General features: G+C 42.8%; 1 protein-coding gene and 1 long non-coding RNA gene across 5 annotated transcripts in view; one reads left to right on the forward strand and one right to left on the reverse strand.

The window, feature by feature from the left end:
- The window catches only part of NLGN1 (neuroligin 1), an 896,776-nt gene that overhangs the window by 286,340 nt on the left and 593,605 nt on the right, over window positions 1–16,831 (forward strand). The gene's annotated exons all lie outside the window — the stretch shown is intronic.
- The window catches only part of LOC130361771 (uncharacterized), a 288,138-nt gene that overhangs the window by 4,368 nt on the left and 266,939 nt on the right, over window positions 1–16,831 (reverse strand). For both annotated transcript variants that reach the window (XR_008891150.1, XR_008891149.1), the window contains one exon: window positions 2,292–2,355. This is a non-coding gene — a long non-coding RNA (uncharacterized LOC130361771). The remainder of the gene's footprint in view (window positions 1–2,291; window positions 2,356–16,831) is intronic.

Consider the following 16,831-nt stretch of genomic DNA (forward strand, 5'->3'; position numbering starts at 1 on the left):
TATCATCATGTAAAGGAGTTGTCCAATCATAATGTAAAGGTGTTGTCCATCAGAGATGCAGATCCTTCCCTTAAGGATTCATTCAATTGAACAAGTGCCATGTAGTGTCAGACTGAGGTGCTGAGGGCCCATCAGTGGAATCGATTCTTAGGGTCCACCCACAGTTACTGTGCATAAAGATACTAACTGATCATGTTTAGGTTACTCTTACATAAATGCACAGCGACAGTGACCATGCAATCACTATAATGTGAGAGTAAGTTATGGTGTCGCAACAAAGAAGAAGAGAAATAATCGGCAACTCATCGCGGACAGCTGAGTAAATCTTCTTTTATTTCATACTCACAAAAGTATCATATGGGAAGAGGGTAGTGGGGGACACAGGATGGCCCATCCTGTGTCCCCCCACTACCCTCTTTCCATATGATACTTTTGTGAGTATGAAATAAAAGAAGATTTACTCAGCTGGCCGCGGTGAGTTGCCGATTATTTCTCTGCTTCTTTGTTGCGATTCCATGCATTATTGCTAGTCAGAGCACCACCTCCAGCAATCCCAGTCCTGGTCTGCCGTTTCATCACCGTCCTGCACCTAAGGGGAAGTAGTGCCGTACTGTCTGTCTATGACCTGTGTAAGTTATGGTGTGCTCACTCTCCATGGCCATGTAGCACTGTTATGTGAAAGTCTGGTTAGGGTTAAAGTCCCTTAATTGTACAGCAAATTTTGGTGTTTTCCTCCTTCTAAGAGCCATTACTCTTTTTTTCTGCTGACTGAGCCACAAGGGGGCTTGTTATTTGGGAAACCAGTTGTAATTGTGAATGGTATCTTTAATTTTACCGTATAATGTGCTGTGGAACCAATTAATTGTAGTAGGATTGGGTAAAGAGGACACCTTCAGCAAAAATCTGCAGAATCTGGCATGGTAAAGGGAGCACATGGTGTCACTGAGTCCAGGAGGAGGGCCCAGAGGGGAAGATGGACCCAGGGAGCTAGTGGCAAGATGACTTGACATCTTGTAAATTTCGGCATGTGCACAGCAGGTCAGCCTCAGAGACACAATGGCCCTCATTTACTAAAAGTGGAGTGTAGGTTTCTTTGCGAGTTTTAATTCCCTACAATTTATTTTCCACGGTATTTACTAAGGTTTCCCTACATTTTCCACTTTCCCTACACTTTGCTTTTTTTTACACATGCTCTGAACTGTAGGGTTTTCCTCATCTCAAATCCACCACATTTTACGTGGAAACCTTAGTAAATATGTTGTTTTTTTGTGAAAATGCCGGGAACACGCCCCTTTCCAGTGACCACACCCCCTTTCCCAATGACCATGCCCCTTTTTCGGTTTTGTTTTTCAATTCTGGCACACATTCTGGTGCAGACAGAATTTCTGGTGCAATGCGACAGAATCTGGCGGACAACCAGACAAAACATGTCAGGTTTGCAATAGTAAATGAGGGTCAATGAGTAACTGTGACTTTATTACAAAAAGAAATAAGAGAGGGCCCACTCTAGCTCAGAGACTCATCAGGGGATTAACCAGCTCCCCTGTGAACCATTCTGTGCCTAGTACCATGATATATCTTTTTTTACCCTTTAGTCAATGCAAGAAAAATGTTTAGTTACCCACAGCCTTCTTTGACCATTAAACATGATCGTCGGTGGGTCCTTATTTTATAGAAAAAAGTTGTATATGTGTTACCGCAATTAGGGTTCTCCATAAGGGCAATTTTAGTAAGATTCCCTAAAGCATTTCCTTTCTTGCAAACTTACTAAAATCACATACAAATAGAAATTAAAATACATTCAGAGGTTGCAAAACATTAATGCTCCCAAAAAGAAGACAATGAATAGATCTTAACTCTAGAAGGGGCCACTCAAGCCTCTTATCGGCTGCTCCAGGTCCTGGACACCTATTTTGGAAAGCATTCACAGTGTTTGTGTAAATGTATAAAATGTCCCCCATTGTTGTACTTGTTGCGCTCATAGGCTCTCACCTGTCTCTGTTCTTCCACTGTATTGTTTTGCTCTCTTTTCCAATCTATACAGATAATTAGCTGCACTTTTCCTCTTTTTACTGTGTTCTATTTCCATTCAGTGACATATGCATTGCAGCCTAAAAGGTTTATTTCAAAGTCTTCTTCTGGGCAAGAGCATTGAACAGGGTGAACAACAACTGTTCTACTGTGGTCGTAATGTTCCCTTTTGATTTCTTTGGAGCCATTATGTTCAGCTTACAAATTGCCTAAATGTGACATGAAAGCAAATAAAAGAAGGGAAAGGGAAAAACACATACCATGTCGAAGCTGCTCTAACTTCATCTCGGTTTGACACCTTTATCGTTTGATAACATCTGGTCACTGAAAGCACATATGCGGCTAGCCTTAGAACAGAGTTAATTTCTGAATGTATGTACACATGATATTTCATTTATATGCAATCTATGCCAATTCCTCAGGATTAGCTGTGCCATTAAGGATACACACATGGGAAATTCACAAGGAGCAAATATATAAGCTTGAAAGTTTGTATACAAAAGCAGAAAATCAAAGCAATTCAGATAATGTGTGTAGAAAATGATTCTATAATTTGTACAAGGGCTAAAGAAATGAAATATCAGAAAGTAGTATATAAAAGAACTCCCCTAACAGCGACAAAGTTACCTCAACTACATGGGCAGCAAAGTGCCTAAGTTCAGCAAGGCTGTTAAAGGGGTATTCCAGGGAAGTAGACTTAACCATTATCCACAGGATAGGGAATAAGTGTCTGATCGAGGGAGATCCGACTGCTGGGATCCCTGAGATTTACTGTGAGAGGCCCAGCAAATCACTCGTTCTTAGAGTGATCAGGGCCACACCTTTCGAGATGAGCAGGGATGATGGCCTGCTCAGCCAATCACCACTTTAGATGGGCTTCCTTCTCAGCTTGGTGACTGGCTGAGCAGCCCATTGTTCCTGCTTGTCTCTGGAATGTGCACAGTAATGTCACTGAACAGGGAGAAAAAAATGCACACAGTGATGTCACAGTACACGGAAAATTAATACACACAGTGATGTCACAGTACAGGGAGAATTAATGCACACAGTGATGTCACAGTACAGGGAGAATGAGTGTACACATTAATGTCACAGTACAGGGAGAATGAATGTACACAGTACACAGTGATCTCACAGTACAGGGAGAATGAATGTAAACAGCGATGTCACAATACAGCATGGAAAAAATGTGCAAATTGATGTCACAGTATAGGGAGAAAAAATTAACAAAGTGATGTCACAGTAAAGGGAGAATGAATGGACACGGTGGGGCAAATTTATCAAAACCTGTTTGAGGAAGACTGGCGCAGTTGACTAGAGCAATCAGATTGCTTCTTTCATTTTTCAGAGGCCTATAAAAAAAAAAGAAAAATGATTGGTTGCTGTTGGCAACTGCACCACTTTTCCTCTACACAGATTTTGTTAAATCTCCCCCAGTGATGTCACAATACAGGGAGAATAATGTACAATGTGATGCCACAGTACAGGGAGAAAACATTTACAAAGTGATGTCACAGTACAGGGAGAATTAATGCACACAGTGATGCCACAGTACACAGAGAACTAATGTAGACAGTGATTTCACAGTACCTGTACAATGATTGCACACAGGGATTTCACATATCAAAGTAATCGCTCAAAGTGATGCTAGAGTACAGTTTAGTCACAATGAAAAGCTATGTTTTACTGCTTTGGAGACACAAAAATTACACCAAGAAAAGAGTTCCTTATGAAAGACATGTTATCAAATAAACTTTCAAAGAGAATTAGACAGATGGAGATGTGCACCATGTACAACAAGGGATGTGGCTTATCAGAAAGAGGTCATTGCTTCACAGTAAATGGCATGACTTCATTCACATCGGTGTTCAGCTCTGTTCACGGATCTTCATTTACAGAATCTGTTCAAATGACGAGACATGAATGAAGGAAAAAATACTGTAGATAAGTTGATTTTTCTGTGCTCACCTCCTGCAAAACAATGGACGCTAGACTGAAACCAGATAGACCCTATTTAAAATCAATAGGACACATTGGGACTCATTGGTGTCCAATGTGCAATGGACCATCCGGTTCTGTTATTTGTGTCAGATGCTGCATTGGAGCTCCAAAATTGAACTCTGAAGCCTAGAGTGAACTTAGCCCAAAATGCTGTGCTCAAAAAAGGGCAACATTTTTGTTCACATTTTTGGGTTAAAAGTAAGCCAACTAAAATGGTCTAAATGTAAACTAGACAGTCTAGTCTAAAGAGTCACTGTTAAAAGTTAGGTGTACTCTTAGACTGTCTAGTCTAAGTTCATACTGTCTCTAAGAACTAGATATTATTAGTTTTATTTACCCCTCCCCCCCCCCCCCGCCCCTATTACATCAGATGGTTCATACATCTCTAGGGTAACTCACATTTCGGCTTTTCTCATGACATAGGTACAGCTCCATTGCTTGTTTTATAAAAAGAATAGAATGGAAGAATAAATACAGTGACCCACTAAATCGCTTGGTATTCAGTGAATAAATGATTAGTACCAATTTTGAATATTATGAATTACGTAGTCATAGCACCAATGACCTGCTGGTGTTTATCTCTGCTGTTCAAGAAAAGCAATCAGCAAGTTGTTCCCAAATCACAATAAGAAACTATTATCAGTTGTTGGAGAAAGGTTATACAGAATTTATCATCAGCTCATTGAGGGTTTAGTCACGTCCGCTTAGTTTAGGTCATTTGTGACTCAATCTGGACAGAAAGTGACATGTATTTAGCTCTGTACCATGGTCATCTGTCTTCCTCATTTTCCAGTCACTGACCTCAGTGAATTCACTGTCTTTAAGTCATTCTTTGTCTGAAAAAAGTAAAACAATTTGTTCCTCATAGTTCAGTGAGGGCAAAAAGCATCTAAAAACACATGATATATGTCTATTATACCTACGTAACTCTGTACTTCATTTTGTGTTAATGGTTTACAACCAGTGAGATTTCCCTTTGTATTGTGAAGTGGAATTCTGAGCAGTGTTGCTCCATAAATTTCATAACACTTCTCTACAAGATTTTGTGGTCTCTCCTTGTAATAAAATAGTCTAGCAAGTGTTCACGTTGAGCTCTGCTAGCTATCCATTAAGCTTGAATGAAAGGTTGCAACTTTAACATAGATTTCCTGGCAGAAAGGCTTGTACCTGTGCCAGTTCCTAAATCTTAGTTATTTCACTCAAATACATTGTCTGGAGTCAGTCTGTTTTACTTCCCTTCTTATTCTTGTTCCTATCATCTGTCATCTATAGAGTCGCTTACACCTTTCGGGCATTTGGCTATGATCTGCCATGTCCCTGTAAGGACTTATTGTATTGTCTGTGTCAAATCATCCCCGTGAATGAATCTCCATAAATACAGTTAAGAGAGTACCGTATATTTCACCGTAGAAGACACACTTTCTTCCCCAAAACTGGGGGGGGGGAAAGTTGGTGCATCTTATACGGCGAATACACACCTATCGCGGCGGTCCCTGCGTCCATCAACGGCCGGGACCCGCGGCTAATACAGGACATCACCGATCGCGGTGATGCGCTTTATTAACCCTTCAGACTCGGCGATCAAAGCTGACACTAACCCGGCTGCACCGGGAGGGACCTTACCTGCCTCCTCGGTGTCTGCTCCGTGCCGGGATCCCCTGCATGGCCAGCGATCTCAGTCGTCATCACGTCATCGCGCATGCCACCCCGCCATCCAATAGGGTGACATGATAGTAGTGACATAATGGCGGTGGTGACAGAGAGCGAGGATACCGGGGAGCAGAGACATTCCGGAGCGACGGGGACACCCCGGGGACGCGGCGACAGCGATGGAGGGTGACATCCAGGGCAGCGGTTACAGGTCCGGAGCGGCGGGGACACGTGAGTATTACCTCCTATACCAGTGGTCTTCAATCTGCGGACTTCCAGATGTTGCAAAACTACAACTCCTGGCATGCCCGGACAGCCAACCATATGAGTCATTATAGTTATATACTCACAGGGACGTCTTCTCTGATCAGAGTCGTTCACTTTTCTCTTTCTTCCCCATCTGTCCTGGGTCATCATGAAGATGTCTCCCGATCACAACTCGTCTTCACCGAATCTGACAGACAAACATTTTAGGATTCTCGCTACAGCAAAGTCCTCAACTCTATACAAACCCCCTATATGTATTACACTGCCCCATATAGTAGTCCCTTCTGTGCCCTGTAGAGTATTAGGCCCCAACATTGTCCTCATATATTATAATGCCCCCTCACATTGCCCCCATATAATATAATGCCCCTGTACATTGCCCTCATGTATAGGAATGACCCCTCACATTGCCTCCATATATAATAATGTCCCCGTACACATCCCCCATACATAATAATGCCCCCTCACATGACCCCCATACATAATAATGCCCCCGCCACATGGCCCCCATACATAATAATGCCCCCACACATAATAATGCCCCCTCACATGACCCCCACACATAATAATGCCCCCTCACATGGCCCCCATACACAATAATGCCCCCCGCCACATGGCCCCCATACATAATAATGCCCCCTCACATGGCCCCCATACATAATAATGCCCCCTCACATGGCCCTCATACATAATAATGCCCCCTCACATGGCCCCCACACATAATAATGCCCCCTCACATGGCCCTCATACATAATAATGCCCCCTCACATGGCCCCCACACATAATTATGCCCCCCTCACATGGCCCCCACACATAATAATGCCCCCTCACATGGCCCCCACACATAATAATGTCCTCTCACATGGTCTCCATACATAATAATGCCCCCTCACATGGCCCCCATACATAATAATGCCCCCTCACATGGCCCCCACACATAATAATGCCCTCTCACATGGCCCCCATACATAATAAGGCCCCCTCACATGGCCCCCACACATAATAATGCCCCCTCACATGGCCCTCATACATAATAATGCCCCCTCACATGGCCCCCACACATAATTATGCCCCCCTCACATGGCCCCCACACATAATAATGCCCCCTCACATGGCCCCCACACATAATAATGTCCTCTCACATGGTCTCCATACATAATAATGCCCCCTCACATGGCCCCCATACATAATAATGCCCCCTCACATGGCCCCCACACATAATAATGCCCTCTCACATGGCCCCCATACATAATAAGGCCCCCTCACATGGCCCCCACACATAATAATGCCCCCTCACATGGCCCTCATACATAATAATGCCCCCTCACATGGCCCCCACACATAATAATGCCCCCTCACATGGCCCCCACACATGATAATGCCCCCTCACATGGCCCCCACACATAATAATGCCCTCTCACATGGTCCCCATACATAATAATGCCCCCTCACATGGCCCCCATACATAATAATGCCCCCTCACATGGCCCCCACACATAATAATGCCCTCTCACATGGCCCCCATACATAATAAGGCCCCCTCACATGGCCCCCATACATAATAATGCCCCCGCCACATGGCCCCCATACATAATAATGCCCCCTCACATGGCCCCCATACATAATAATGCCCCCTCACGTGGCCCCCACACATAATAATGCCCCCTCACATGGCCCCCATAAATAATAATGCCCCCTCACATGGCCCCCACACATAATAATGACCCCTTACATGGCCTCCATAAATAATAATGCCCCCTCATATGGCCCCCATACATATACACACACATATATATATATATATATATATATATATATATATATATTTATATTAATGCCCCCCTCACTTTGCCCCCATATAAGTAATCCCCCCGTCACTTTGCTCCCATATAAGTAATGACCCCGTCACTTGCTCCCATATAAGTAATGTCGCCTCACATAATGATGCCCCCCTCACTGTGCCCCCATATAAGTAATGCCCCCGTCACTTTGTCCCCCATACAAGTAATGCTCCCATCACTTTGCCCCCATATCAGTGATGCCCCCTCACTTTGCCCCCATATAAGTAATGCCCCCCTCACTTTGCCCCATATCAGTAATGCCCCCCTCACTTTGCCCCATATAAGTAATGCCCCCATCACTTTGCCTCCATATAAGTAATGCCCCCTCACATGGCCCCTATTTATAGTTATGCCTCTAGCAAAAAAAAACAAAAAAAAAAAACACTCACCTCTGCCTCGTTCCTCCACAACTCATGTTCTCTGCTCTTCTCTCTGCTTCCTGTCCTGACAGCCTCCGCAGAGCTGCTGCCACACAGGAAGTCCAGGCTGGAGTGACAGGACGGAACCGTCGGCTCCTTCCTGTTACGTCAGCTGCCACAGCCGAGCGGTCTCTCAACGCTGGGTGAGATTTAAAGGCGCACTCAGTGTTAAAAGCTGCGGTTGCTCAGAGATTCGGGACAGGTGTTCTGGATCCACGGGCGCAGCCCTCCCCCCCCCCCCCTTCACTTGCTGGCCCAGTCGCAGGGGGGAACGATGGGGCCCACAGGTGAAGGGTCCGGTTATGCACATGTAGGGACCGTGCCAGCACCGGCATGTGCATAACCGGCAGCCCTGACTTGGGTACTGGCTGTACCCCCCTGATGGCGGCCCTGCTCACTCCTATAGTCTCTCAAAGCGTAATTCACTAGTGTATCTTCTGGCAGAAAGGAACATTTTTATTCCACTCAAATGGAAGAAATTCTTTTCAACTAAGATGGAAGGCTAAAGTAAAACAGATGTGCCAATTTGAAGAGTTAACCAGTTGGTCCATTAGAACACATGATGCCCATCTTTAATTATGGATGTCCTGAGGACGTTTATACCTATTCCTCTACATATGCTCCTTTTACTCATTTTCAACAACCTAACTGAATGCTTGGATTTGCCCTTGTCTAAGTAATATCCTCCAGTATGGTCTAGCCGTGTGCATTATTTGTCTGATATGTCTCTGCAATTACTCCTTATGAAAATATCCTTTGTATTACAACTGTAAATAGATGTATATAGGCTATCTTGTATTCCATGTGCCCAGTGGCGTTGCTTGGGTTGGTGTCACCCGGTGTGGTAGAAAATGGTGTCACCCCCATACCTACCCCCTCCCCCCAGTAAGTTTTTAGCCTGTTGTGACAGACACCACTGTTGTAGCGCATTGTGAGAAATTACAGTATAATAATCAGATATACCAGTTGCCACAGAATAGGAAAGTGTTAAAGAAGTTTTCACCATTGAAATATACAGCTCCCAAAATTACTTAAAGGGGTACTTCACTGGAAAACATTTACTTTTATATCAACTGGTGCCAGAAAGTTAAACAGATTTTTAAATTACTTCTATTTAAAATCTTAATACTTACAGTACTTATAAGCTGGTGTATGCTCCACAGGAAGTTGTGTAGTTCTTTCCAGTCTGACCACAGTGCTATTTGCTGACACCTCTGTCCATGTCAAGAAATGTCCAGAGCAGGATAGGTTTGCTATAGGGATTTGCTCCTACTATGGACAGTTCTTGACATGGACAGAGGTGTCAGCACAGAGCACTGTGGTCAGACAGAAAATAAATTAAAAAAGAAAATAACTTCCTGTGAATCGCTTATACAGCAGCTAATAAGTACTGGAAGGATTAAGATTTTTAAATAGAAGTAATTTACAAATCTGTTTAACTTTGTAGCACCAGCTGATTAAAAAAAATGTTTTCCTGTAGAGTACCCCTTTGAGCAGTGGTGAGGTTATGCTGGGAGTTGTAGTTTCACTGACCTAACTGTAGAACTGACAAGTGACCACAGCTCTGCTGTAGAGAGGAAAATGTACAATGGTATCAGTGACTACAGGTGACATCTTCTCTATAGTGAGGAGAATACACAATGATATCAGTGACTACAGGTGACGTCTTCTCTATAGTGAGGAGAATACACAATGATATCAGTGACTACAGGTGACGTCTTCTCTATAGTGAGGAGAATACACAATGATATCAGTGATTACAGGTGACGTCTTCTCTATAGTAAGGAGAATGTACAATGATATCAGTGACTACAGGTGACGTCTTCTCTATAGTCTTCCCTTATCTAATTCAGATGGTACATACCACCAGGACTTGTTCCAGCTAAAACTTCTCTCTGCAGAATGTGATGCCCAGACGTCTCCACACTATGTCAGCGCATTCTCATCCTCTATATGAAAACAATTATTATTATAAACCTGCCAGACAATGCATCCTCTAAATATAATACTACTATACACTATACTCTTTGATTATAAACCTTCCATACACCGTACCCTCTGAATATAATACTACCACACACTGTACATTCTGAATATAATACCAACACATACTGTACCCTCTGAATATAAATCTGCCACATACTGTACCCCTGAATATAATACCGCCACACACTGTACCTACTGAATATAATACTACCACATACTGTACCCTCTGAATATAATACTACCACATACTGTACCCTCTGAATATAATACTACCACAAACTGTGCCCTCTGAATATAAATCTGCCACATACTGTACCCTCTGAATATAAATCTGCCACATACTGTACCCCTGAATATAAATCTGCTACATACTGTACCCCTGAATATAATACCACCACATACTGTACCCCTGAATATAATACCGCCACATACTGTACCCTCTGAATATAATACTACCACCCACTGCGCCCTCTGAATATAATACTTAGAGATGAGCAAACTACAGTAAATTCAACTCGTCACAAACTTCTCTGCTCGGCAGTTGATACATTTTCCTGCATAAATTAGTTCAGCTTTCAGGTGCTCCCGTGGGCTGGAAAAGGTGGATACAGTCCTAGGAGACTCTTTCATAGGAATGTATCCACCTTTTCCAGCCCACCGGAGCACCTGAAGGCTGAACTAATTTACGCAGGATAAGTCATCAACTGCTGAGCAGAGAAGTTCGTGACAAATCAAATTTACTGTAAGTTCGCTCATCTCTAATAATACTACCACAAACTGCGCCCTCTGAATATAATACTACCACAAACTGCGCCCTCTGAATATAATACTACCACAAACTGCGCCCTCTGAATATAATACTACCACAAACTGCGCCCTCTGAATATAACGTTGCCATACAGTGCACCCTCTGAATATAATACCACAACCGCAGTAACACCCCTCAACATCCGTTAGCTGATGCTATTACGACGGGAGGGGGTATTGGTGGTGTTGCTAGTGGATGATGGGGGTGCTCATACTGGGGGGGTGTTGCTGGAGGATGATGAGGGTGCTACTAGCCATCCTCCCTGGCAGTATCATCCCCATCATCCATCGGCAGGATCATCCTCGTGGCAGGAGCACCGCCATCATCCACCATCTGCTGATGGAGGTGCTACTGTTGGGGGGGGGTGTTGCTGGTGGATGATGAGGGTGCTACTTCCAGGGGGGGAGTATTAGGTAGGCAGCAGTTCCCCCACATTAGGTAGGTCGCAGTTTCCCCACATTACGCAGCATAGATTCCCCACATTTGGTACCAGTTCCCCCACATTAGGTAGGTACCAGTTACCCCACATTAGGTAGCAATTTCCCCACATTAGGTAGCACAGATTCCCCACATAAGGTAGCATAGACTCCCCACACTTGGTAGTAGTTTCCCCACATTAGGCCGCAGGTTCCCTTGCAGGTTCCCCACAATGGGTCAAAGTCTCCCCACAATAGATCGCTGGTTATACCCCCCCCCCCCCACACACACACAAACACACACAAAAAAACACATACAACACAGAGAGACACACACACAGTCAGAGAGACACACACTCACAGACACACACACACACAGTCACACACACACACACAGTCAGTCACACACAGAGTCACACAGTCACACACACACAGAGTCACATATACACACACACAGTCACACACACACAGAGTCTCACACACACAAACATAGATAGAGATAGACAGAGAGACAGACACACACACTCACCCATCCAGTGCAGCGCTCCTTCTCACCGGGGGCCGTGCAAGTGACGTAACTGACGTCCTCCTGCGCGGCCATGCGGTGTGACGTCAGGCCGGCGCAGACGTGGGAGCGGAGGCCGGGCACAATGCTGGTGAAGGTGAGGGGGGGTGATGACGGACGGGCGCACAGTGCAGGTGAAAGAGGGGGGTTGCTGACGGACGGGCGCACCGCACACACAGCGCGGGGGGGGGGGGGGTGGGTGCTGACGGATGGGAGGCCGATCGGGCACAGATGGGGGTGGGGCTACGGAGCATCTTGGTGTCACCCCATTGGGTTGGTGTCACCCGGTGCGGGCCGCACCCCCCGCATCCGGGTCGCAACGCCACTGCATGTGCCCCTCGTCCTCTGCCCCATCCACTCCCCCTCCCACATTGCCATTACTGCCCGCTACACAGGGCTCATTCAATTTTCTTAGCTATGTTAACCCTCTAAAGCTCTATTTTGGACCTGTTCTTGCCCTGTTAGAGCTTTTTGTTCTGTATTGATTTTGACTTCTTTGTGCTATGACTGAATGTCTATACGTGTTAAGCTTTCATAAAAATATTATTAATAAAAAAAAAAAATCATTGCATGTTTGTAATATTCAGTTTACTTTGGAAAGTCAGTGCATTTGCATGTATAAATAGAATGAGGCAGGCAAAATATCCTATTAAACATGCCAGAATATCATATCCATAACTTATTGTACCGTTCAAGACACATATTCGATCCTGCTAGCATGATCTTTGAAACAGTTTATGAGCAATTGTCTTGTATAATGGTAGAACATTCTGGAATCATTTTCTGTTCCGTTTGTTCCTTTACAGCCTATCTTCTACCAAGACATCAAATAGCTAGAGAGGGACCTTTTCACTTTTATATTTAACAGATGCATATTGCTTGTATTTCAGCTTATTTTCACTTTTTGGCAGTTGTTCAGTTAAAAAAAAAACTGTGTTGATTTTACAAAGAATGAGTTCACCCTATGATACCATTGGCAGACGACTAAGAAAAGTTTTTAGATTAAGCAATGCAAAGTGTAAAGTATAGGAAAAACAATAAGAATAAACAACCCAGCAATGGGTTTATGGACACATTGGGGTTCATTTACTCAGAGTGGAGTGTAGGTTTCTTTGTGGGTTTTGATTTCTGACTGGTATTTTCCCAAGGTATTTACTAAGGTTTCCCCACATTTTGCACTTTTCCCTACATTTTGCTTTTTTTTACAACTGTTCTGATCTGTCGGGTTTTGCTCAAATCCACCACATTTTCTGTGGAAACCACAGTAAGTAGTTTGGGATTTTTGAAAAAAACTGTCTGGGCCATGTCCCTTTTGCCGGAACCACGCCCACTTTATCCCATGGACATGCCCCTTTTCTGGGTTTTTCTTGTAAAATGGAGGGTTTTGTTTTTTTTTTTGGTCGCAAATTGTGTCGCCAGGGTCATGGGACACAATTTGGGCGCAAAACCTGACAAGAAAGAGCCGGGATCATGTTAGTAAATAAACCCCACTGTGTATAGTAATGGAGCTACTACCAAATAGTGAAATCTATAGAGATGCTAGAATGCAGCTTTACCATTAACAGAACCTGGTTTATTTTATTTTTTTATAAACTTTTTTAAGAAAAACTATATATAATTATTTTATGCTTACGTCCGGGCCTCTTTTTTGTGCAATGATCTGTAGATTTTCTTGGTCTGGTTTTGGGGAAAATAGTTGACTGATTTAGTCAGTGTCGGTTGCTCTCAGAATCTCTAGCTGAATAAATTCCGAAGTTAGTAAAATTCTGAGGTTCCTCAAAATAAACCTAGCCTAAGAGAACTAAAGAATGCTTAGGAAAATTAGCACCAGAACAAGTATGACCACAGAATTGTTGGATTACCAGGGATGGCATTAGCATTATTAGATTATCAGGGTTGTCTGGAAAATCACCAAACACAAGAGTAGGCTTAAACATTTTACCTTAATCTTCATCAAATCCAAAGCAAATCTATGGAGATTTTTTTTTTAAATCAACAGAATGCCCTGAATGTGCCCCGAGGCAGAATGTGGATTGGTTTAAAAGAAGCCCATTCCTAAGTATTGTACTGTATTTCAATTTGGTGTGGATATATACCCTAGTCTACTATAAACATATTGCTTAACTGTTAATCATTAGAGTTCTGGGCCCTTCTGAATGGGAAGATGAGAACATCTGCTCATTATTTCCAGAGCAGACCATTTCAATTACTCAGTCCATAGAGTCTTTTTACTAAGAGAAAAAGTCTTCCCTGGACTTATTTAATCTCTTACAATAATTGTGTAAGAAAATAATTAAAAAGTTAAAGTATTCCATAATTATTAAATACAACAATAACCTGGACAATGTACTCTTTTACTTCCTGTACTGGTATTATCTTAAAAGAGTTCTCCAGTCAAAGTCAGCTAGTACCAACACATGGGATATTTAGTTTTTTTTTTTTTTTTTTGTGGAACCATATTTGGGACTGTCTTCAAGTCATCTAATTTTAACATAAAAATATCTTTAAAATAACAATATTGTTACATGTAGTGCAATAAATTAATGGATATAATTATAACAAGAGGCTCCAAAACTTTTGAAAAGTGTTCAGTTCAAATGGGCAATGAAATAAGCTTTAAAACACATGTATAACACTGCTATGGTCACCTAGAAATATATTCAAGTAGTTTTAAAGTGGTTTTAAGGCTAAGTTAATGTCAAAGTTAGTGCAGCATGCGGTAACCCACGGCAACTAACAGCTTGTTTAAAAACTCACTGTGTTAGCGGATTTTTTAAATGTTTTTTAATGGTAAAATTAAGGTACAAGTATCCCTTATTCTTGACAGATGCCTGCCAATGTCAAAATGGCCCCCTAGGTATGAAAAGGCGCAATGGCTTTGTCCGAATGTTTCAAACATTTTCACCTTTTTGGAACTGTAACAGGATTGGTGATGGTGTCTCAAAAGAGTGAAGGAATTTGGCTTTGTAAATGTTTAAAATTTTAATAATTTTTCCTAACTTTTCAAGCTTTGAGACTTGCAACAGGATATTGAAGTGAAGAAATAGCTTTTGCAAATTTTGTGAAAATTATAAACATCTTCATTTTTAGTTTCATGGCTGGTTGTCTATGCGTAGGCTTGGCTGGTAGTAGCAGTGCAACCCTTTGGTCATGTCAAGTAGGTAACCGGATTTAAAAACTTTGTCATCATGTACTTCAACATGAAGATGCTCATACTGCTCCTGCTTCTTGAAGGGGTGACCATGACAGAGGTAGCGGAGCATTGATGTGAGAGTGGATCCCCAATTGGCAGGCGTTTGCATTGGAAAGTCATGGCTGCGTAGCTTGTCCCTATAAAAATACAATTTAGGCTTCCTTCTCAGAAGATGAAAAAAATTTGCCCAGTATGGCTTTATTCGGAGGGTCTAAAAAGTGTGGCTATCCAGCACTCATTTCTTTCCCTAATGTGCACAATATGTCTGTAGGTGTCAGCATTGGTGGAATTAGTAATAGCTGTTACCAGAAAGCAACAGGCATTGGTGAACTAGTGGTAGCTGTAGACAGCAGGCAATGGTGAACTAGTGATTGGGGGCATTGGTGGACTAGTTATACTTCTAGCCAGGCCTTGTGATGCCGCTCCTTGTACTTACATAGAGCTGTAAGTATGCTTTACTTTCTTTTTGCAGAGATGGCACTGTGCCTGGTTTTCTGCATTTGGTAAGATAAAAAATAATTTTCACACAGATGTTGAAAGGAGATAGATACACAACCACCTGACTGTGTCCTTTCTCTCTGTTTTTTAGAAAACCCACAAACCCTATTCCACGTTCACTCTCAACACTTTTAACTGTGAAGTTATGTTGATCCCAGGTAGAAATACTATAGGTTTGATTAAACCCATAAAATATTAAACTTTACATGGCTATTCTATGTTTACTCTAAATGCTTTTGACTGCATGGTTTTGTTAAACCCAGGTATAAATAATATGGCTCTCATTTACTTAGAGTGTAAGGTTGTATTTGTTGTAGATCTGGGAAGAACTTAGTAAATGGGGGCCTATATTTTCGATTACACACAGAAAATACATGTAACTGAGCCTTAGATGGTTGTTCCATGTTGACAACACTTGTAATATGTATTTATGCTAAAATACAAGTCAGCCCACTGTTTATCTAAGCTTGCTAGGCTTAGCTATGTGATAGCTTTTATAGACTTGTTAATTTTTGGCTGGGATTAGTAGTGCACCAACTGGACACAGCACTGCAGGTGACAGGAGGTCATTGTCTGAGGTCAGCCCATTGATCAATGCTTTGTTCCGCTCATAATATGATCCTTTTATGGGTTCAGTTACTGCTGGCTCGGATTTATGGTGCCCCAATTGGACACAGCACTATATGTGAAGCACTCAGATGGATCCCTCCCAGGAACAGCCCAGGATAAAAGCGGCGCACAAGACTTCAAAGGTAAAATGGTTTATTTATGGTTCATTTTACCTTTGAAGTCTTGTGTGCCGCCTTTATCCTGGGCTGTTCCTTGGAGGGATCCGTCTAAGTGCTTCACCGGTGTTGCCAGGAGCGGCTGCCGATCTTCGCCCGTTGAGGGTTATTCCACGCTTTTACCATAGTTGTACTTGGTTGCAGTACAACTATACTCGGTGAGCATTTTTGCTTTTTTCCATCTCCTCTTTATAATACGTTATCACACTAGGAGCGCTCTCCTTGTCTATATTTACAGCACTGCAGGTGACAGTGTCACTGTTTGAGTTTAGCACACTGATTAACGCTTTACTTAGCTTGCTTTGGAATTCTGTAGAATTTGTAAAGGCTTTTGGGATCAATAGTATGTGTGTGTGTGTGTTCTCTCTCTC

This window comes from Hyla sarda, chromosome 3 (assembly GCF_029499605.1).
Source record: "Hyla sarda isolate aHylSar1 chromosome 3, aHylSar1.hap1, whole genome shotgun sequence".
NCBI lineage: Eukaryota > Metazoa > Chordata > Amphibia > Anura > Hylidae > Hyla > Hyla sarda.